We start from the raw sequence: 24,153 nt of genomic DNA on the forward strand, positions 1-24,153 counted from the left end.
TCAATATCCTACAAGAGGGTTTTACATAAGCAAATGATTGGTGCCAAAGTCATGGCCTTAAACTCAATGCAAAATAATGCATTATCATCTCTTTCGATAAGAACAATGTTCCTGCTAACTACCACATCAGTAGCAACACCCTAAGTACACACTCAGTGGTGAGAGACCTAGATGCACAGGTTGACAACAACCTTGCCTTTGATCACCATGTCTCCACATTAGTAAGAAGGGCACATGCCTCTCTACTTGTAGACATTGAAAATCGGAACAAAACACCTTGAAAAGTAGGTTCATGCAAACAGAAACGTGCAGCTAATAAGCAAAAAATCTGAATTCCAAATAGCACATAATTCTTCCCGCTTCCAGTAGGAATGTGGGATATTACTAAGGAACATATTTATGAGAAACAGAGAGTGACAAAAACTGATGGAAAATATAAACACATTGTCAAGGAATCAGTGTAAAATCTGTAGACTGTAATGAACTGTATTGCAAAATTCTACCACACAAGATCATTTATTTTTGCTTCTGAAAAAGGGGGGGGGGAGTATAAGATGTATGTCCTCTTTCTTTAAATTATTGGTTTCAGTAGTTTGGTAGTCCTGTAGTGTAGCTTTCTGTGTAATAGACAGCTTTAAAAATCATTTGTGATGGGTGGGGGGGGGGTACAGAAAATTCTAGAATGGGTAAGTCAATCCTGAAGATAGGCACTTACCTCCAAAAATAGGGAGATCATGTGCAGGGGAAAATGGGAACCTTCTTCCAAAATAAAGACAATTTCAATGTCAGAACAGTAGTGTTTTCAGGTAACACTTATGTCAGGTTAATTGCTTGCTGTATTAGTTATGAAATAAGGGGTAAGACAGACTAACAAAAGAAGTGCACACTTCTGGAGCTAAATTTTTGAATTTTTTAGTATGATGAGGAGAGAAGGGGCTGTGCTGTCTCTACCAGCCAGACTTTAATACACAAAGTGAAATTATTACATGGAGTCAGGGGGAGAGTTGATACTGCCATTTACTTTTTTGTGAATGTTACAGACGTACAGCTGGAAGGGCATGCATGCATGCAAATACATTCATGTGCAGCATTGTGTAGATATGCTACACCCCCCCCCCCCATTTAACAGTGGTGAGATAGGAGCTATTACGTAATACAATCAAGTAAGAACTTCTGGATCTAGCAAAAAGTGCACATGTGCAGAGCATCACGGAGGAGTCAAACTAAAGCAAAGGGCAAACTTTGTCTGCTGGTCTGTAAAACTGTTGGATGCCATAAGAATGAAATGTGTGATGGTGGTTTACTTTATACCCAATTACCCACAAGCAGACATGGCTTATTGCAGTTAATTTTACTTTTATAAAAGAAAATTGTATTTTAGTTTTGCAGAAGTTCAAAGATTGATTCAAGTTCAAATGTTAATATAAATAAAACACCATTGTTCTGTTTATTTTATGTTTGATACTCATATTTTGTCTGTTCTTCGTTTTTCATTTAAAAACTCGTATCCCACAATTCCATTGGAGTGGGCAGGGTTACATCATTATGTATGCAAAATTTATGTTAATTAGCATACAGATTTTTGGCCATTTGTACCTATTTTTCATAGGCCTTTGTCCAGATTTTTGATGTTTCTAGGTTGAGAGGTATTGCTACAGCTACTAGCTACCCTAGTTTCAGTGGGAAGGACCTTATGATATGAAGGTCTAACTATGCCTCCAGTACTGCAGATACTTTTATTTAAATTCTGACCTGAATTGTTCACAGGTCAAGGGATTTATAATGAAGTACCTATGGGGTGTCATACTGAGTACTTCACGATGTAATTTTCTTATTCACTAAATCCTTCCCCCCTGTGGTCAGTGTCATCATCATCATCTTTCGGCTTTTCCCGTTAGGGGTCGCCACAGTGGATCATCTCTTTCCATTTCTTCCTATCCTCTGCATCTTGCTCTGTCACACCAACCGCCTGCATGTCCTCTCTCACCACATCCATAAACCTTATCTTATGCCTTCGTCTTTTCCTCTTACCTGGCAGCTCCATCCTTAGCATCTTTTTCCCAATATACCCATCATCCCTCCTCAGCACATATCTAAACCAACGCAATCTAGTCTCTCTTGCTTTGTCTCCAAACTGTCCAACATGAGCTGACCCTCTAATATGCTGATTCCTAATCCTATCCATCTTAGTCACACCTAGTGCAAATCTTAACATCTTTAACTCTGCCACATCCAGCTCTGACTCATGCCTTTTTGTCAATGCCACTGTCTCCAACCCATATAACATAGCTGGTCTCACTACCCTCTTGTAGACCTTCCCCTTCACTCTTACTGGTACCCATCTGTCACAAATCACTCCTGACACTCTTCTCTACCCATTCCACCCTGCCTGTACTCTCCTCTTCACCTCTCTTCCACATTCATCATTACTCTGAACTGTTGATCCCAAGTACTTAAACTCATCCACCTTTACCAACTCTACTCCCTGCATCCTCACCATTCCTCTACCCTCCCTCTCATTTACACACATATATTCTGTCTTAGCCCTGCTGACCTTCATTCCTCTGCTCTCTAGAGCATATCTCCACCTCTCCAGAGTCTCCTCAACCTGATTCCTACTCTCACTACAGATCACAATGTCATCTGCAAACATCATAGTCCACGGGCCTCCTGTCTGATCTCATCTGTCAACCTGTCCATCACCACTGCAAATAAGAAAGGACTTAGAGCTGATCCTTGATGTAATCCCACCTCCACCTTAAACGGATCTGTCACTCCCACTGCAGTCCTCACCACTGTCACACTACCCTCGTACATATCCTGTACCACTCTTACATACTTCTCTGCCACTCCCGACTTCCTCATACAATACCACAACTCTTCTCTAGGCACCCTGTCATATGCTTTCTCCAAGTCTACAAAGACACAATGCAACTCCTTCTGACCTTCTCTGTATTTCTCCAATAACACTCTCAGAGCAAACATTGCATCTGTACTGCTCTTTCCTGGCATGAAACCATACTGCTGATCACTAATCATCACCTCCCTTCTTAACCTAGCTTCTACTACTCTTTCCCATAACTTCAAGCTGTGACTGATCAATTTTATCCCTCTGTAGTTACTGCAGCTCTGCACATCACCCTTATTCTTAAAGATAGGTACCAAAACACTTTTTCTCCACTCCTCAGGCATCCTCTGACTTTCCAAAATGTCATTAAACAATCTAGTTAAAAATTCCACTGCCATTTCTCCTAAGCACCTCCATGCTTCCATTGGGATGTCATCTGGGCCAACAGCCTTTCCATTCTTCATCCTCTTCATAGCTGTCCTTACTTCCTCCTTGCTAATCTGTTTCACTTCCTGATTCACTATCTCCACACCATCCGACCTTCTCTCTCTCTCATTCTCTTCATTCATCAGCCTCACAAAATACTCTTTCCATCTACTCAACACACTCTCCTCTCTTGTGAGTACCTTTCCCTCACTATCCTTTATCACCTTACTTGCTGCACATCTTTCCCAGCTCTGTCCCTCTGTCTAGCCAATCAGTACAGGTCCTTTTCTCCCTCTTTAGTGTCCAATCTTTCATACAACTCTCCATACGCCTTATCCTTAGCTTTCGCCACCTCTCTCTTTGCCATGCGTCTCACCTCCTTATACTCATGTCTACTTTCTTCATCTCTTTGACAATCCCACTTCTTCTTCGCCAGCCTCTTCCTCTGTATACTCTCCTGTACTTCCTCATTCCACCACCAGGTCTCCTTGTCCTCCTTCCTCTGTCCAGATGTCACACCAAGCACCTTTCTATCAGTCTCCCTTACTAGTTCTGCTGTAGTTACCCAGCTATTCGGTAAATCTCCACTGCCTCCCAGTGCCTGTCTTAACTCTTCCCTAAACTCCACTTCACAATCACCCTTTTTTAACTTCCATCATTTAATCCTTGGCACTGCTTTCACACTCCTCCTCTTCTTGATCACCAACGTCATCCTACAGACCACCATTCTATGCTGCTTAACTACACTTTCCCCTGCCACCACTTTACAGTCTCCAATCTCCTTCAGACTGGCCCTCCTACATATGATATAATCCACCTGTGTGCATCTTCCTCCACTCTTGTATGTCACCCTATGCTCCTCCCTCTTCTTATAATACGTATTCACCACAGCCATGTCCATCCTTTTCACAAAATCCACAATCATCTGACCTTCTGCATTCCTCTCCTTAACACCATACCTGCCCATCACTTCCTCATTTCCTCTGTTCACTTCACCAACATGCCCATTAAAGTCTGCTCCAATCACTAGTCTCTCACCCTTGGGTACACTCACCACAACTTCATCCAACTCACTCCAAAATTTCTCTTTCTCATCCATCGCACACCCAACTTGTGGAGCATATGCACTAACAACATTCATCATTACACCATCAATTTCGAGCTTCATAAACATCACTCTGTCAGACACTCTCTTCACGTCTAAAGCACTCTTGGCATATTGTTCCTTTAGTATACCCCCTACCCCATTTCTCCTGCCATCCACACCATGATAGAACAATTTGAACCCGTTTCCTAAACACCTGGCTTTACTTCTCTTCCATCTGGTCTCTTGCACGCACAATATATCAGCCTTCCTTCTCTCCATCATATCAGCTAGCTCTCTTCCTATACCAGTCATACTGGCAACATCCAAAGTTCCTACCCTCACTGCTACACTCCTAACCTTTCTCCTCTCTTTTCCTGCCTTCAGGCATGCCTTCACCCTCCTCTTCTCCTCCGGCCAACAGTAGCCCAATTTTCACCAGCACCCTGTTGGCTAACAGTACTGGTGGTGGTCGTTGTTAACCCGGGCCTCGACTGATCTGGTATGGAAATATGAAATTTTTGCGCCATAAGTGTTGTGGCAGAATTTTTACGCTGGATGCCCTTCCTGACGCAACCCTCCCCATTTATCCAGGCTTGGGACCGGCACAAAGAAATGCACTGGCTTGTGCATCCCCAGTGGCTGGGTTCCCCTCTGGTCAGTGTCCATGCTTCAAAATACTGCTTGTACTACTGGACTGTGGCACACATGCTACCATAAAAATGCCAATTCCCATTTACTGTGTATCATGTTGCTTGGCAAGCCAGGCACATGTTGTGGTCTCACTTTTATTGTTTTGCCTGGCCTCCAGCATCCCTATAACTGAGATAAGTGAGACAGCATTAGCTGCTAATTTCCACCTCACACTGTTTGACTTCTCTAGTGCCTGCACCCAAAATCAAATCTAGACTTGCTGAGCCATAGTCTACCCTTTATCCCTCTACACAGAGGAGCTACCTTTTAAGACACTGAATCTCTGAGCTTGGAAGATAAAATTCTAATCCTTAACTGTTATTCTTTTTCCAGCTAGTTACTAAACATTTTGAAGGAGGCCAGATCTGCTTTCAGAAAATCTTCCTCACAAAATCAGATGCGATTTGTTTCTTGGACTGCCATAAAGGACCGGGATTCCTTGAGCTATTCAGTCTCAAAGATCTTAGATTACTTAAAAAATTTAATTGAACAAACTTTGGGTTTATTTATGTGTGAAAGTACACATATCTATACTATCTGCATGTGTGTCAGCTTTTGCAAATAGTAAATATGTTTGTTAAAACTGTGAAGATTGTGGGAAGATGGGCGAAGGCTGCCAGCCTAGTCAAACAGAATTTGATACATAATTCTATCATTTGTAAATATAAATGTAAAATACAGGCTTGTGTTCTTAAATGAAAGAAAACACTGTAAAGTGTGAACTTCAAGATTGTAGCAACATTGCCATCTGCTGTAAGGAAACCTAAGCCAAGCATTTCACATCTGTTCTTTTAAAGTTTAAATTATTTCTTGTATACCCTTTTGATCTAAATAGTGGCGCCGAAGTAGCTGGCTGAACACATTCTTTCTATTGTCTTAACTTAAGGAATAATTGTTAGAGTGTACATGTGAAATGTCTTTTATTGTTGTAGTTTCCTGAGCAGGTGTTAGATTGCTAAATAATGTAGCCTTTTTGCCTGGAAACTCCAGGCTAAGTGTCAAAATGTTGTAATGTGTATACTGGGAAAACCTAAGTGTCAAGATGATGTAATCTGAGAGGGCCTAGCAAAGATGTTTGTTATTGAGCTTAAAAACTAAAAAATGTGATGTAAGGCAAAACAATTAAGCCATGGAGGGAGATTTAGACCAACAAGTTTATTCTGCTATAACATTAACGTTGACACAATTCATTGTCACAATACGTTTTTGTTTAAAGTTACTTCGTCAGATGTGGGCGTGCAATACCTAAGGATAATTTATAATAAAACCTAATGAACATCATTCCATTAATTATCCAATGAAAATGTCAGGACCATTAACAAATTTAATAGACACATCCTGTATATAGGCAAAGACAAAACATGACAGACCTTCATAAATCTCATTAAAAAAACTTCACAGTAAAAAACATCACAATAAAAAACTTCTCATTGAAAAACAGGTGAGAAGAAGGTATTATCTGAGTTAAAAAATAATAGCCAGGTGAGAGTGATGAAACCTGACAAGGGAGGGGAAATTGTACTAATGGATGTATTCACATATGATTCTAAGATGTATGAAATTCCTAGAGACACAGATAAATATCCCTGTGTCTCTAGAAATGAGATCAACAGTTCATATAGAAGGATTGATTTGGTTTTGGAAGATTTGGTTCTTGAAGGGTTAATAGACTGTAAAACCTTAATGTATTTACAGGTGGATAAACCCAGGATCCCAAATATTTTTGGAATCCCTAAAACACATAAAAATGGCACAGATCCCCCTCTAAGGCCCATAGTATCTGCAGAGGGCTCTAAGACTTTACCCTTGGCCAAATACATAGACATAAAACTCAAAATGCTCTGGACAAAGAGACAAAGTATTTTAAAAGATTCTTGGGATTTTTTTAAGAATCCTCAAAAAAAGAATTGTACAAAGAAAACCTGAACTTTTTAACTATTGACGTCGTGGACCTTTTTTCTAGTATTCCACACGACGAGGGTTTGAATTTTCTAGAGGAAATTATTTTTAAAGATGGTACCTTGACACACAATGAATGTGTTTTAATATTACAGCTTTTAGACTTGGGTTTAAAATACAATTATATTTTTTACAAAGGTGATTTTTTTCATCAAAAGAAGGGGGCAGCAATGGGGGCAAACTGTGCACCTTCTTATGCAAACTTCGTTCTGGCATACTGGGAAGAGAAATATGTATTAGATTCAGTATATAGTCACTGCTGGAATCTGTATAGGAGATTTCTGGATGACATTTGTATTTTTTGGTTATCAAGTGAGGAAGAAGTCATAGCTTTTATTGATTATTTACATAATACTACCAGTTTTTTAAATTTTACTCATAATTTTAATAGGGACAAATTTGAGTATTTAGACATTGACATTTACAAGAGAAATGAAGGATTTAATTCTAAAGTGTACAGGAAAATATGTTTTGTACTTCCTACCTACATTATAATAGTGCACATCCTACACACTGTAAAAGGAATATTGTAAAAGGTCAATATATTAGATCTAGTAGAATGACATCAAATGATGATGATTTTAAGAGAGAGATTAATATATTGAAAGACATATTTAGAAATAGAAATTACCCTGAGAAACTCCTGGAATCTGTGGAGAATGAGGTAACAGAAGGTAGGAGAGATACATTTCACCCTATTCTAGGAGAAGATAGGTGTTTCTAGTGATGAAAATTTTGATAGAGCTCTAATTTTGGAGTGTAATGCCAGCTCAGGGGTGGTGAGGGACATCCTAGAAAGGGAATGGATGAGATTTTTAGCCTTCATAGATTTAGACATGATACCAAGGAGAAGTTAAAAGTGGTGTACAAAAATGCAAGGTCTTTGAAAAAACAGAGTACAATAATACTGGAAATAAGGGTTGTAGCAATAAAATAAATGGAACGTACAAGTGTGGTAGCTGGAGTCAATGTCATTATATTGTAAATAGTGATATTTATTCTTTATCATGTAGAAACACAGTATTAAGAAGTAAAGAGTTTAGCAACTGTGAAACCTTTGGAGTGGTATACCTGGCAACTTGCCAGGTATGGCAGGCATTCTGCATAGGTAAAACTGAACGTAAACTGAAGAGAAGGATATATGAGCACATCTACGACGTGCAACATGGAAAGGAAACAAATGCATTGTATAAAAACAAACATTGTTCTAATGCCAGTTTTTTTTATTTTATGTTTTTGAAAAAGTTACTATTGATGGAAGAGGTGGTCTATGGGAGGAAAAGATTGAATACCATGAGCTTTGGTGGCAATTAACACTACAGGCAAATAAATGGCCAGGTTTAAAAGAACACATTTCTATTGCCCCAGTTCTCAAAATGAGAGCAGCAAAGTTGTAGTGATTTCCTCCTTTAAACCCCTCCATTTAGCTGGCAACCCTTTTAATTACTGACATTACATTCCTAGTTTTTAAACTTTTAACATTTTAGTATCTTTAAGCACTTTATATTTAATATTTAATATGTGTAATTTATTTTTTGAAATGTAATTAATATAAATTTCCCATAGACGGAGCTCTCTGCTTTAGAATAAATTTAATAGAACATTTTAAAAGCATTTTAAAAGTATTTTATGTTTGTTGTTTAATGTGAAGTTTTTCAATGAGAAGTTTTTTATTGTGATGTTTTTTACTGTGAAGTTTTTTATAATGAGATTTATGAAGGTCTGTTATGTTTTGTCTTTGTCTATATATAGGATATGTCTATTAAATTTGTTAATGGTCCTGACATTTTCATTGGATAATTAATGGAATGATGTTCATTAGGTTTTATTATAAATTATCCTTAGGTATTGCACGCCCACATCTGTCAAATTAACTTTAAATGAAAACTTATTGTGACAATGAATTGTGTCAACGTTCATGTTATAGCAGAATAAACTTGGTTTGAATCTCCCTCCGTGGCTTCATTGTTTTGCCTTACATCTCATTTTCTTGCATTTACTGGTGTTGTTGTGCTTTGGTGATCACTTTTGGAGTTTAAAAAATATTGTTGAGAGAGAGAGAGAGAGAGAGAGAGAGACTGTAAGCGTTTTGATCTTGATAGCCAACTTATCAGCACTCTGCCTGTTGTCTTATGTAAGTAGTGTCTTAGAAGTATGTTTTCTTGTAGTAATAGCTAGGAACTTAGAAGAAAGTTAGACTAAGTATTTTCTACTGTATTGTTTTAAGTTTCTGTGTGAACTCTGAACTCTTACATATCACCATGGTGTAGTAGCATTGTCTTGTGTTTTTAATTATTTATTATTTAATATTTTAAAAACCTTTACCTGTGGCTGGTTTGTGTAGAGATAAATAAGCTCTAGAGTACATTGCATGCTTATAAGTGATCCTGCAATAAGCCCTTCCAATAAGCCTTAGACTGATTAGTCACATTACCAATTGGATAATAATATTGCACAGTAATAATTGGACACCCTTTTAAGGGCCTTTGGGTAGCTGATAAGTATTAGCTGGTGGTGGCAGCAATTACTATTGTATAGTCTGGGTAAAGGGGCACAGCTGAAGAATCTGTGTCAGTCTTTCCCAGGAGTGTATGTGAAGTTGTATAAATACTTATCTCAAAGTGTGTGTGTTGTGTCAGCTACCTGGGCAGGGACACGAAGCACTGGTGGGACAGAGAGGGTACTGGAGGTTAGCTGGCCAGCTAGGCTGAGATCTGGACCCTATAGCTGTGCAAGTGGGGAGTCTTATTGGGGACCTGGAGAGCAAGGGAGCAACTAGCCCCAGACTGACTGTGATCTCTGTGTGCACGTAAGGGAAATTGTACATTACTGTGTGTATTTGTTATCCTTTCCTCTTATATGAGACACCCTCCCTGGTGTTATTGGTAAGGATTGAGGCTCCTTGATTGCTGGACCAGGGCATGGTCGTCACAAAAACTTTTATCATGATTATATTGTATCTGAGTATTTCACACTCTTTCTCTTCCTGGGACTTGACTTTCATACTGGAAATGGTAGCTTTCTCACCATGTAAAACAAAAGACACTGTGAACATTAAATTACTTTCTTGGAAATCACTGTTTTTGATTATTGTTATCTCAGGAAGAAGAATGTAGACGTTACCTTACGCAGTTTTTCATAATGAAATGGTCTTCACTTATGCCCAAGATTGTGTCAGAAGTATCGTTGAACCATTGTATTTAGGTCCTGGTATTCTACCCAAATTACCCAAATGAAGGGAATCAGGTTTTATGCATGCTAGATGCACATGGATAAATTAGTTATTACACCAGGAAGACTCAATTATTCCAGAAAACTGTTTAACGTTTTGTCACTTTTTAACAAAAGAGAATGAAAGTCCTACTTCTAAGTAAACAAACTGTGTCAAAGTGACTGGCCCACTTTCTAGCCTTGTACTGTGATAAGTGCAATACATTTTTGTAGGCCACTATTATTGCAGACTCCACTAGAGCAGTAGCAGCAGGTCCAGCATTAGATTTTACAAATTGTTTTGCACAAAATATGTTAGAAGCTGATCTGTGGACAGCTGTCCACAACATCACAAAACAGTACAAGCTGGAAGATCACTCAAGAGGCAGGGCAACGCTCCTGTAACTGTCTAGCTGTCAGGAGAAAAAAAAAGATACTTGCTTTGCAAATGATATGGTTTACTTTGCAGCTATATATTTAGGAAGAACATTTCTCTGATGATATTGATTGAGTTTTCACTTAAATCAGTAGTGGTATGGATATAGAATACATCTGAAGTTCTGTAAGTGCTGAATAGTTATAGCGCTTGCTATTCCAAACAGACATCTGCTCATGTTTTACAAACACTTTTTTGGAGAAGTGATGGCCCCAATGCATTTTCTCTTTCTAAGGAGTTCACTCCTGCACTATTGAAGAAGGGGCATAATACCACAATACCATACTGCTAAATGAGTAATGACATATTGTTTACCATAGCCCCCACACACAAATGAATAGCTGCTTATGGTGTTTTACAAACACATACTTGGACAAGGAAGTGAAACAAAAAAAGAAAAGAATTGCACTTTATTCAATTGCTTTTACTGTATCTGTGTTTCTTCCCACTTTATTACTTTAGTTTTTTGCTGCATGTTCTTAAAGTGTTCAGTTGCATTTAATGTGCTGCATTTATCACTGCTTGTTAGTAGCCTGTTCAAACTGTAAATGTTATTTAAAGCCTCTTAGTTTTGGTTAAGCACATGGGCTTCAAACTAGTTTTTTTTTTCATTAGGAAGGTTTGTGGTCTACACTCCTGTGGCAGGACAATAAAGCATATGCCCTTCTGAGTTAGGAATTGCTAGTTGAAGGCTTATTTTCTCTGTTATTCTAAGAGTATCTTAGTTCTGGTTTAAGCATAAGCTAAGAATCAGTTATTTTACATTAAGAAGGTCTGTGGACTATATTCTTTTGGGAGGAGAGGGTAGCCTCCACCGTTCTGAGCTGAGAATTGCTGGTGAAGGCTAATTATGCCTGTTATTCTAAGTGTCTGTTCTTGTTTAAGCACTTGAGCTCCAAACCAGTTATTTTACATTTTTTGGGCTCTACACTCTTGTGGCATTACTGTCTAGACAGATCTTTTTTTTAAAACTAGTAGAGCATCTACTGTGCTCATAGCTGAGTGTTGCTCACCAAGTTCCTTGTCTTATTGATTTGTTCAATATTTACGTTTTCTTCACTCATCCCTATTAGATCAGTAACCATGGATATGCACTCCCTGACTCTCTTTTTGGCCAGTCTGATTGAGATGGGTATTCTGAGGCATTGTAGCAATTGCCTCATGTACACTGACACCCCACTTATTACTAATAAAACAGAAACAGTATGTAAGAGGAGTAAATACACTTTAACACTGTAGGCAAAACTCTCATGCAACCAAAAGTAATCCTATAGACGTTGTCAGCAGCACTTACACCATGCCTATTGCACAAGGTGAAAACCCTACACCTAAAACTACTTGTTCTGAGGTAACCTTCCTAAAACACTAAGACCTCCTGTACAGTACAATCAAAGAAATGGTCCTCAGCCATGACATAAACATTCTATTTAGACACCATTCGCAGTTACACATACTAACACTGCATCCAATGTCTCCACTGCTGAGCTGGTAATCCAAACCAGCACACAGCCAAGTTTGCTGGCCACTTGTGAGTCTATAGGGAGGCACACTGATGTGCCCCTCACCAGACTGATTAAAGACAGAGTTATGGTTAGCTGCCTCTCTGGGGCTAGCATCCATCAAGTCACATGGGCACTCAGGTCATTGAAACACAGGTACCAGTATGACTGTGTCATAGTCTATGTGGGTATTTAATGACCTGAGACGTACCTCCCTTGACCATATGAAGCAAGACATGATTAAGCTTGCTGATTATGTGTCTCAGGCAGGTATGAGCCTGGCACTGAGCCGCATACTACCTTCTCCAAGGATGATGCCATGTTACTGACACAAATGTATTGATTTTAAAAATTGGCATAACTTCAGGTGTCAATCCAGGGGGGTACAATATTTGACGGCTTGGGAGGACATGGCTAACATAACATGCTGCTTTTCTAGGGGTGGTCTGCAATTATTTCCTCTAGGCTTTTGGATATTGGCAAAGACCTTTTCCAACCCCCAGAGTGTCTTTTTTAGGCAATGCTAAACTGATAAACTTACTGACTTAACTGAACCTAGAAGGAATATCTGAAGGTGGTATTGCTCAATGCTAGAATTCTTAACAAGAAACTCCACTCCATGCAAGCCTTCTTCTCCCTGGAGAGTGTGGACAGCTGTGTAGTACTGGAGACATTGTTTAAAGTCACTGAGAGTACCCCAGCAGTGCAAGGTTATAATGCCTTTCACACCTTTAGACTAGCTATTGCACAGGAGGGAACTAAAGGTGGAGGAGTCTCAGTGTATATTAAAACCAGTATCACATCCAGACTAGTTAAAGTGTTTGATACACTGGAAATCATACATGTGGAGCTCATCATAAACAGGGCCTCAATGTCCCAGGAAATCCATGCTACCTGTCTCAATGTACTAGAGTCACTCACCATTCAACCCAATATGATACTCAAGGGGGATCTCAACTACCCTTCTATAGATTGGGATTCCTACACTACTTCTAATGCACAAGCCCAGAGACTCCTAAACTTTGTTAATACCAACATCCTGGAACAGCTGGTCCATTCTCCTACCAGGGGTACAAACACACTTGACCTTGAAGTCATGAACATGGGGGGGGGGTGATGTTCCTCCCCCATTGTAATATCTTTGCTCAGCAGATCTGATCATAAGGTAGTATTACTAGAAATAAAATTTAATCCAGGGATCTAGCAAAACCACAAACCTTTAGGAACTATTCCAAGGCTAACTTGTCTCTACTAAGCAGCACCTTGGCTAAATTCCAAGCACCCCCAAACCCAGTAAACACCATAGCATATACTGAGCTATTTAGAAAATCTCTCTACAGCCATATTGAGAGCTGCACAGAGCTGCATAGAGCAAGATGTGCCCATTCGTATTAAGAATAAGCCAAACTCAAAAGACAATTAACTTTGGTGGAATCACAGTATCAATCAGTTTTAAAACAAAAAGAAAATAAAAATCTTGGCCAAACTTGGCAGGAGGGTGGGTGGCCTAATGGTTAAGGTGTTTGCCTTACAAACACAAGGTGCAGGGTTTGCGTCTCACAAGGGATAATTGGCTAGGCTTAAAATGGCTCGCAAGGGCAGTTAGCAGAGTACTAATCTATAATCTATGAACTTAGGAGGAACAAAGCCATACATTCTAAAAGCCCCCTGACCAATCTAAACAGATATATAAGAAAGTTAATTAGTACTTCAGAGGCTAAATTTGAAAAAAGTTGCTTTTCAGGCATAGGACTACCACAAAGCTTTCTAGTGCTATGTCTGTAAGCTCAGAAGAAATAAACAACAATGCGCAGAAATTATTGTGAAGGGCATCACCCACATGAAATAGAGACCACTGTCAACCTTTTGGCTGACAGGTTCAGCTCAACCCCCACCCCGACAATCCAAAGGAAATACCACATAACACAGTCCCTCAACCATTACTAGGTAACAGGTTATCAAAGCAGTTTCCAAGGCCAAAAACACTGCACTGATGGGCACTGATAACATTCTAGGATGTTTAATAAATAGCATGAAATGTGACCTCTCTGGTCCACTTGAATCACTTTTCAGCTGGAGCCTTCAATCAAATTTTGTGCCCAAGGAATGGAAGATGACTAAAGTCATTCCCTTACCAGCCTCATATGTAAGGCCATGGAAAGAATCTTTATGGATATGATAAGTGAGGACATAGGTAATCTGCAAATGCTGGACCCATCGCAGTCTGGCTTTGTTAAAGGAAGGTGAAGCCTATTAAATCTGGTAGACTTTTTTTGCGAGGGTCACCAAAGCACTGGATGACACACAGCTTACCTCGACCTGGCCAAGGCTTTGACACAGTACCCCATTCAGTCATTATAGACAAGCTCACTAATTTAGGCATAATGCCTTTTATCACCTCCTGGATAGACCACTGAATCACTAATAGGACCCATGAGGTCAAAATAGGTGAGGCCACCTCCACCAAGAGGCCAGTCAGTAGCTGAGTCCCCCAGGGTTTGGTACTAGACCCGCCCATTTTTGGCATCTATTTCTCTGAAATGCAAGCACATGCTAAAGGTTTATGGCTGACTTAGTTTACTGATGATTGCAAGCTGGGGGTTAGCATCAACTCTCCTGCAGACACTAGCATTCTTCAAGAAGGTCTGTCACTGACTAACAAATGGTGCCAAAGCCATAGTCTTAAAGTCATTGCTAAAAAATGCATAATTGTGCCCTTTGGGAAGTCAACCACCGAAGCTAATTACCATGTTGATAATACATCCCTAAGAGTCGAACCAGTGGTTAGGGATCTGAGTATGCATGTAGACACTAGCCTTACCTTCAACCACCACATGGCCACAGTGGTGAGGAAATGGCATATAGGTCCATAGAGGTCATTATCCCACTGTACTTTGCCCTTATCAGATGAATCATAGAGTACAATCCTCCCTTTGGTATGAACCTGACCAGGCATATGCAGCAACTAGAGTGACCTCAGAAGTTCCTTACAAAAAGATTACAAGGTGTAACAAACCTGCCTTATACAGAGCACCTTGAAGCCCTTTCTCTCTATTCATTCTCCTACAGATTTCTGAGGGGTGATTAGCTTACAAGGGATCCACAAACCCCACACTTATGAATCTCCTACATGTTTGTAACTCAAAGAGTACCAGAAATACAAGGTGTAGAAATCTGAATTTTGTCTGTGACTTAAACAGAACATGCCAGAGAGACAGATATGTGTCTCAGAGACTGCCCCTCCTATGGAACAGGCTTCACATCCATGTGAAGCTGTTTGTCTATTACTCATTTTAAGTGCAACTCAGAGGAGTGGATAGGAAACAGGAAATTTACACTGGACTGGTAACCATGTCTCTTATAGACAGAGGTAGCATATAAATGTCTGGACCTCAGTGGCCTATTTGGATACAAGTCATCATTATTCTTTTGGGAAAGCTTGATTAGGCTTAGAAAGGCCTCCTCCCCAGGTCTTTAGCCTAGTAACAATCTATGAATCTGACAGTCTAGGACTCTGTGAAACATCCATCTCTGGTTTATCTGGTATTATTGTGACTGCATTGTGAAATCATATCAGGACATATATAAACTCTACATAACATCTAATAGTATTCCCAATATCTGGACAACTGTCATAAATAAACCTCTTCTTAAACATCTTCCACCTTTTTCCCACTACAGACCCATTTTCATTCTCCCTACCCAATGTAAAATCCTCAAGAAAATCATTTTTCAACAACTGTCAAGACTATATCAGGCAATATCACATAGAAGCACAGAAATAGTGTAGGTTTTGGTCTGTTCTTGGCACTGCTTTGACCCTGTGGTCTCTCACTAATGACATTCTTATAGGAATGGACAAAGGAATGTTTTCAGGGGCAGTCTTTATAGACCTTACCAGAACATTCAACCTAGTCAACCTCAACACTCGTTCTTCAACCAACAAAAATGAATTGATATGTGTGAGTCAAAGTTTTTAAACATCTGATGAAGCAGTTTGTAACTGCGAAAGCACTTATGTTTTAGATTTGAATAAAGTTTTTACACTTCTCCATTGTTTGGTTCACTTTTATGATTTTCTGGATACTCTCGTTCTTCACCTTAGGCATCAGCTCAGACTACATCCCCTGGTTCTGCAACTGTCTCGCCAGCTGCTTCTTCACTGTCAAGTTTAATAAGACTACATAAATCACTCCCTCACTTCTTAAAGACATTCCACCAGCTTCCATTCTTGCTCCCAGCTGTTCTCAATCTACATAAGAAAACTTCCTCTCAAGCAACCTAAACTTCCTTTCCTATTATATGTAGATGACATGGTACTGTGCTGTTCTAACCCCTCTCGTACAGCTCTATAACATGATCTGCAAACAGGCTTTGATTCTCTCATCCAAAGGATTGAAAACAATGGTTTGTTACTTAACTCCTCTAAAATGAAAACTATGCCATTTGGCAAAAAACAAAACTCAGCAGGAACCACAATTCCCACACACAAGAACACAGTGTCACCACTCTAAAACATGTCCCACCTTTTCAATACCTTGTTTTATGGCTTGGCCCCTCTCTCTTCTTCACCATCCATCTAGGCAATTCTCTCCTCTTTTGGGCACAGACAATATCCCCCTTCCTCACTAATGACTCCAGATCAGTCATAGGAAAAAGTATTCTTCCTATTCATCTAATATACACCCCCCCCCTCTTTTTGGCGTTTGCTTCAGTTAAGAATTCTACCACCATACACTCTTTATCAAACTAAGTCTGCCACTGTCTTACTTTGGAAAAAGCCAAATAGCTTCAAGAAAAGACCTACTCCTAAGCCTGCAATTATTCAAGGTTCAGTATGAACAATCTCTTCTCCTTCTTGCTGCCAAACTGATTTGACAAGTACCCTCATTCAAACTTAGACAGTGTAGCAACTCAAGTCCACTTCTTCAAACCCCTTAGTACAAACTATATTTGTCAGGCCACACTTTCCCAGTACTTGGCCCCATCCTCTGGAAATCAGTACCTCCCCAATCTTAAGGACACATCATTTTCCTCAAATAATAATTCATTCTTGTGCATTTAGTAACTGCATCATTATCACATTATAATCATTGTATAGCCCACATTTTTGTATATATTGTTTGCTACACTCTTGTAATCACCTCTACAGAGTTGGAATTTATAATTTATCACTTAGTCTTCATTTTATGCAGTTTTCTGACATCATTATATACCTATAATCATTGTATATATCATATATATATATATATATATATATATATATATATATATATATATTTTTTTTTTAAACATTTTTATTAAACAAGACATTAAAAAGTGTGATAGGTCCATATACAGTAACAGAAATAAAAACAAACCATAATAACATGTCTTTTGTTGTTTTCATGCAGTATACATTTTAACAGTTTTTGTTAACTCTACCATCGTATTTTACTTAATATTGTTGCTAAATTCCATTTGCCATTAAACATCATTTCATTTATTCTTTCATTCTGTGTAACCTAAAAATAACTATTTATCTTTTAACACAGGGCTGGATTCACAAAGGCTTGCACGGAGTCTAAGAGTAGAGTAAGACTCCAGACATCCAATATGTCTGCCGAGCAATTCAGCAACAGCCGGCCAGGGCGTGCATAAGAGCTCCTAAAACTACTCTTGCACGGATAGTGTTATGTTATGCAAATTACCTCATTTGCTGCTGAAAGCTATGCAAATGAGGTAAATTTGTGATCCAGGAAACACTAACCTATCCAAGTAATAGTAGAGTTGTTTGCAGAAATGTACTCCGTTGGTAACGGAGTACCGTTCTGCAAATAGCAAAACAGAGCTATGACAGCTCCAAATAAAGGATGCATCCAGTTGAGGAAGCATACCAATGTCCAAATATAAGGCCATTGGCATTTTAATCTGTTGCAAAATATTAAAAATAATTTTTCCCCTGATCTCTGATGTTTAAGAGTAGCGCAGTGCCTCTCAAATGTGTGGCGCTATAAAAACCAGAAAATAAAAACAAAAAAGCCAAAAATAGGCATTTTATTAAAAATATTCCTCTGCCATACAGGTGAATGGCAGGCTGAAGACAACATGGCTACTGAGTAGTGGTTGCTAAGGGAGGAAGCTCAGTTTGAGAGATGTAACCAAGCATTAGTAGGTAATCCTATGCAAATGAGGATAAGGATAGTGAATCCCAATTTTCCCTGCCATGTGAACCATGTCCCTAGAGTGTAAGTGTAGGATTAGGGGATTAGTAGAGTAGAAGATAGGTGACATCATGAAGGGGTATGTATCAAAGACTGTAAGCTAATTGGAGCAGAGTGGCATGTGCTTGCTGTGAGTTACTCAGGACTGGAAGAGGTGTGTCTACAGTTGTCTTAACTGAAACCCAGAAATCGAAGGTGTACGCCGTGGATATCAGCAAAGTTTCTTGCAGAGATGCTTACACTGTGTGCGCATGTGTGCGCGCCTGTAAACCCATCTAAGCCTGTGTGCGCACCCGTGTGAGCCTGTGTAAGGCTGTCTAAGCCTGTGTGCCTGTATGTGCACCCACCTAAGCCTGTGTCAGCCTGTGTGCATGCGTGTGCACTCGCGTGCACGTGTTTGCGCGGCACTGCCCCCTGTGGAAACAGACAGGGAAAAGGAAGGAAAAGAAGTAGTAGGAAGTTAACCAAGGAGAACTAGCAGAGCTGCCAGGTGAAATAAATCAGAATCAGCCAATTACACAGGCAGTACACTAGCCCAGCCCAGCCCAGCACTTAAAACTCTGCAAAAAACATTCCCCCATGTTTTTCTCAGAAACACTGCAACATTGCAGTCAACAAAGAGAACTGAAAACTTAAAAAGCTTAAACTGAGACATAAAAATGTTAGGGGCTGCCATTGCTGTTATAAGGCAACATGTGCAAGATGCTGAGGGTGGTGCCATTGCGAATGCTGCTGAGCAACCCACAGTGAGGAGACAGAGAAAAGTGTGTACAGACCCAGGGTAACCTAACAGGGGCTACATGAGCTGGAGATAGTGGAGCACTATAGAGTGGACAGAGACCTCCTGCAGCAAATTGTTGAGCTGTGCAGGCCACGCCTCACACACAGAACCAACAGAGGGGAACCCATCCCAGTGGAAACCAAGGTATGTGTTGGCCTAGGAATACTAGCAACAGGTACCTACCAGGGACCAACTGGTGATATGATGGGGATTTGTTAGAAAAATATGTATTTAAATATATGTGAAATGCTAGTTTAAAAGCAAAGTAGTTAATAATGCGTTTTATTCTATTAATCATATAACAGAAGGGATAAAATTCATGTGTAAATGCAAGTAACTTCTGAAACTGCAGTGTGCTTTGACCCCTGACCCTGGCAGCTGTTAGCTCAGAAAGCTCAATGTGATGTTTTTCATAAGGGATTATCTGCTGGGTCAGGAGACTGAACATATAAATCTTCCGTTCCCTTCCCGAGTCCTTGGATAATAAAATCTTTTCCTTCCTGTAGTTTCAGAATTCAGCCTTGCAAGATTAGAACGCAGCTGTGTAAGAGAAGGAATTAAAAACTGAATCTGCTATTGTATTGTACTGATAAGAGAAGTAGACTTACAGGAAGACATTATAACTGACCAGATGGATAGCAAGGCCTTATTGTAGTTAAAGGAATTTTTTTTAAATGCATTACATCAGCATTATTAAATGAATAGAATACTGTTAGTAAAAGTGATATAGATGCCTTGTGACTAACCACGTCAGTAAGGTGGGAATAACTTGAATGCAGACTGTATAAAACATCCAGTATTTCCCACCTTATGTTAGACAAAATTCTATACTTGTATTGTATGGTCTTTTGCCTCCTGGTGTACACTAGTAAACTTTTGCATCTGAACCTCTTGTGTTGTTGACTGTCATTTTAAAAAGCCTAATGATTTTACAGTCTAATTTTTAATAATTTATTTGGCAGTTTGGTCCTTTCGAGACGGAATTCCCTTGGTAAGTTACAGGTCAGAGTGTATGGGTGATAATAAATCTGCGCAGGAGGAGTTGCCAAAATGTTTTTTCTCGAGTGAAAAGACCTCCAACTGAATTGTTGTGTGTAAAGAGGCTGTCCACTTTCTGATCTGTGGCCGAAGAGAGGAATTTGAACACTTTCAACACCAGGAGGCTCAGGTAGGAAGAATTTGCCTTTTTTTCTGTTTTAGATCAGGGACTAGGTTTCAGTATATAATTGTTAAGATTTGTTTTGCAGATCAGGGACAAAAGGAAGTACTGTACATTTTGTCATAGATCAGGGTAACAGAATAAGGTAGACAGTTATTCTAGATAAACTGTAAACAGGAACTAAGAAATTGACATCACGTGATAAAAAAGGGTTACGTAACATTTTCTTTGACATGGGTAATCAGTGCACTAAAATCTTGCGAGACCCGCCCCTAACCGAAGACGCAAAATACATGCAATTACAGCGTGCTGATAATGTTAGGTATTATACGAAATGGGTTAACAAATATGAATTTGATGGTAAACTAGATAAACTTACACTAGTTAAACTCCTTAAACAGCTTAAATCTGATGCAGGAGGTCAGGCAAAAAAGCAACGCCAACTAGGCATACCTCAAGCACACAGGTGGATTGAGGAAGCAAATTGTAGGGAACAGAAGCTTAAAAATTCAAAAACATTATTTTTAGACAAAGAGGATAATAACTTGGTAATAGCTACAGCACCTCCTCCTCCAACCTTGCCCCCTCCCTTACCCTTTTCAGGATATGAAGCGAGTGGACAGGCTGGTCCGCCTCCGCGTTATCCTGAAGTTTCAGTAAGACCACAACCATTTGTTAGAGATCCTATTGAGACTAGGTCCCAAACACGTAAAACACATAGGGACACAGAATTATACCAGATAGAGAGAAATAGAAGTTCCAAATCCTCAGGCAGGACAGGAAGGGCAGGATCCAACACTCTTAGTATATAGACCATGGACACCGGAAGATATCCGGAAGGCTACTGAGAGAATCCCCCATCCAAAAGTTAATTTTACGAAATTTTTAGAAGATTTACAAGGCACGAGGTTAAGTTACCACTTGAATGGGGAAGAAGTAGAAAAAGTAGTAAGACAAATTATAGGTCCAGATTGGCACATGATTTGTGGCACCTGGAATCCTCGTAATGCAGAACTTAGGCCACTCCCACATAGTGACGCAGAGTTAGACAACAGAGTGAAAGGTCTGACAGACAGAATCTCTGAGAAATGGAAACCTAGAGCAGACTGGACTTGCATTAATCAATGCATACAACAAGAAAATGAGACAATAGATGGATATTATGCTAGATTATTAGAATGCTTTAATAATCATAGCGGTATGTTGGTTCCTGAGAACCAAACAACTGATTCCCCGTATGAACAACAATTAAAAAATGCATTTTTGAAAGGTTGCATTGCACCTATTAGTAGCTTCATTACGAAGCATATGATAGATCATCGAACAGAGAGGCTACAAGCCTTACTCGAATACGCTAGACATGCTGAGAGACATTTTAATAGTAAAAAGAAAAAGAAGGCGCAAGTCTTCACTGCTGAGAACGGAGCTGAAGTATTTGTATTGCAGTCAGGTAAAAAGGGCAAGAAGAATGCCCAGGGAAACAAGCAGTCTGATAAACGATCAGAAGATTTTGAAGAGAGGAAAAAGAGAGGTGAATGCTTCAAGTGTGGAAAGAAAGGGCATCTAGCTAGGGACTGTAATCAAAATAAGAAAGCAATGACAGAAGATAAAGGAGATGAGGACTGACTATATGATAGTGAGGATACATCATATGAAAGTCAGGAATCACCAGTAACAGCTAGAATAGAAAAGACAAATACCAATGTAGTAGAAGGAGTAGAGGAAGTACAAATTGACTTAGATGAAAATGGAAATGAAATTTTAGATTTAGCATTGTTGAGCCTGGAGCTCTACCTAGCAGATACAAAACCAGAAGTGACACTTCTGGTGGAGGGAAGGGAAGTCAAATTCCTGTGTGACTCAGGAGCATCACGGACTTTGATACACCCTCCAAGTTACCAGAACATTCCGAAACACCTGATTATATATTAGTGAAAGCAGCAAACGGACAGCTATACAGGGAGCCACTCTCCCATGATATAGCAATAACTGACCCTGTTTCAGGTATGACCCAGAGAAGTAAAGTAGTTGTTTCTGCAAAGTGTCCAGTAAACCTATTGGGCAGGGACCTTATGCAGATATTTGGCATAGCAGTAGTTCCAACTATACAAGGTATGGAGGCGCAGAGACAAATGGATACCTTTGCAGTGCGATCGGAGGGTGAAACCTTTTATTGGTACAGCCAGGACCTAGTCACGACTGGTCCAGGGGCAGTGACCGAGGAACTGATGAACGTAGCCATCAGTAAAGCCCCCTCCCTTGACACTGATCAACAGCATTTGTTACACTGTACTCTATACTACTGTACTACACTAGGACCTGATAGAGAGTATGAGCAAGAACTGTTTAGAAATCGTGCAACTAGATTGGTTTTGCGTACTTTGTACTGGGATACAGAGGGGAACAGTGTAGTTAGCTGTTCATTACCTCAAGAATTCCTTGCATTGTATAGATCAAATCGGTTGCCACATGTCAGCCTGACAAAGAACAAAAGTGTTAAATGGGCAGACTTAGGAGAAAAAGTAACAAGATGGGAGAAACAGATGGATTTAGAACTGTCAGGACAAGGGATACAAAAACAAAAACTGAATTGGTTGACACAGACACATCCAGCTGTACACTTGCAATCTAGCGAGGACAGCTGATTAGCATTTTTATTAGAAGAAGAAGAAAAGGCCTTGTGTGAAATTCCAACAACTCTGTGGTCAACAGGCAAGTCAGATGTAGGACTTATTCGAACAGCAGGATCAGTTACAATTACCCCAAAGTCAGCTTTTAGACCACAGAAAAGACAATACCCTATGAGAAAGGATGCAGAAATAGGAATTAAGCCTATAATAGCAGCATTACTCAAAGAAGGAGTACTGGTAGAATCTCCTGATTCACCATGTAATACACCCCTATTTCCTGTTAAAAAAGCAAACGGGGAATGGCGGATGGTACAAGATTTACAAGCTGTAAATAATGCAGTCATACCTAGAGCACCTACGGTGCCAGACCCACATACCTTGTTAAATTATTTAGAACCACACTGACACAAGGCACAGAAACTAATAATGAACAAAAAGGACAAACCAGCTGATTGACCAGGAACGGATTTTAATCCACAAAAAGCACCACGAAACAACTGTATTCCACAAAGTAGATCACCAAAGGCACTGGTAAAAAGTCCAAATACACAGAGGATAGAAACAATCTGTCAAAGCGCTTTTCGTTTATTATTTAGAACCACAACAGAAGTATTTATCTGTGGTAGATATTAGCAATGCTTTCTTTTCAATACCTATACATCCTGATAGTCAATATTGGTTTGCATTTACATTTCAGGGTAAAAGGTATACATATACTCGACTACCACAGGGATATTGTGAGAGCCCAACAATATTTGCACAAGAAATGGCTAGCAACCTGGCAGGGTTTACCCCACTGGGAGGTAGTCAAATTCTACTTTATGTAGATGACATCTTGCTAGCAGCCCCCACCCAGCAGCAGTGCAGGGAGGATACTGTAGCATTATTGAAATTTTTAGCAATACAAGGACACAAAGTAAACAAAAGTAAGTTACAACTTTGGAGAAAACAAGTTGGATACTTGGGATATGTAATATCCAATGAAGGTAGAATACTAGATGAGGAAAGAAACAGCAATTTTGCAAGCACCCAAACCAACAACCAAGAAAGAAATGATGTCTTTCTTAGGTACAACTAATTTTTGTCGGAGCTGGATACCAAATTATGCTTTAGAATCTGCTCCACTGACTGATTTGATATATAAGACACCAATGGCAGCACAAGATATTTTACAATGGACAACGGAAGCAGAAACGGCTTTCTGCAGGTTGAAGCAGTTGATAGC

This window comes from Protopterus annectens, chromosome 3.part1 (genome assembly GCF_019279795.1).
Source record: "Protopterus annectens isolate FY-2018-M chromosome 3.part1, PAN1.0, whole genome shotgun sequence".
In the NCBI taxonomy this organism is placed as follows: Eukaryota; Metazoa; Chordata; order Ceratodontiformes; family Protopteridae; genus Protopterus; species Protopterus annectens.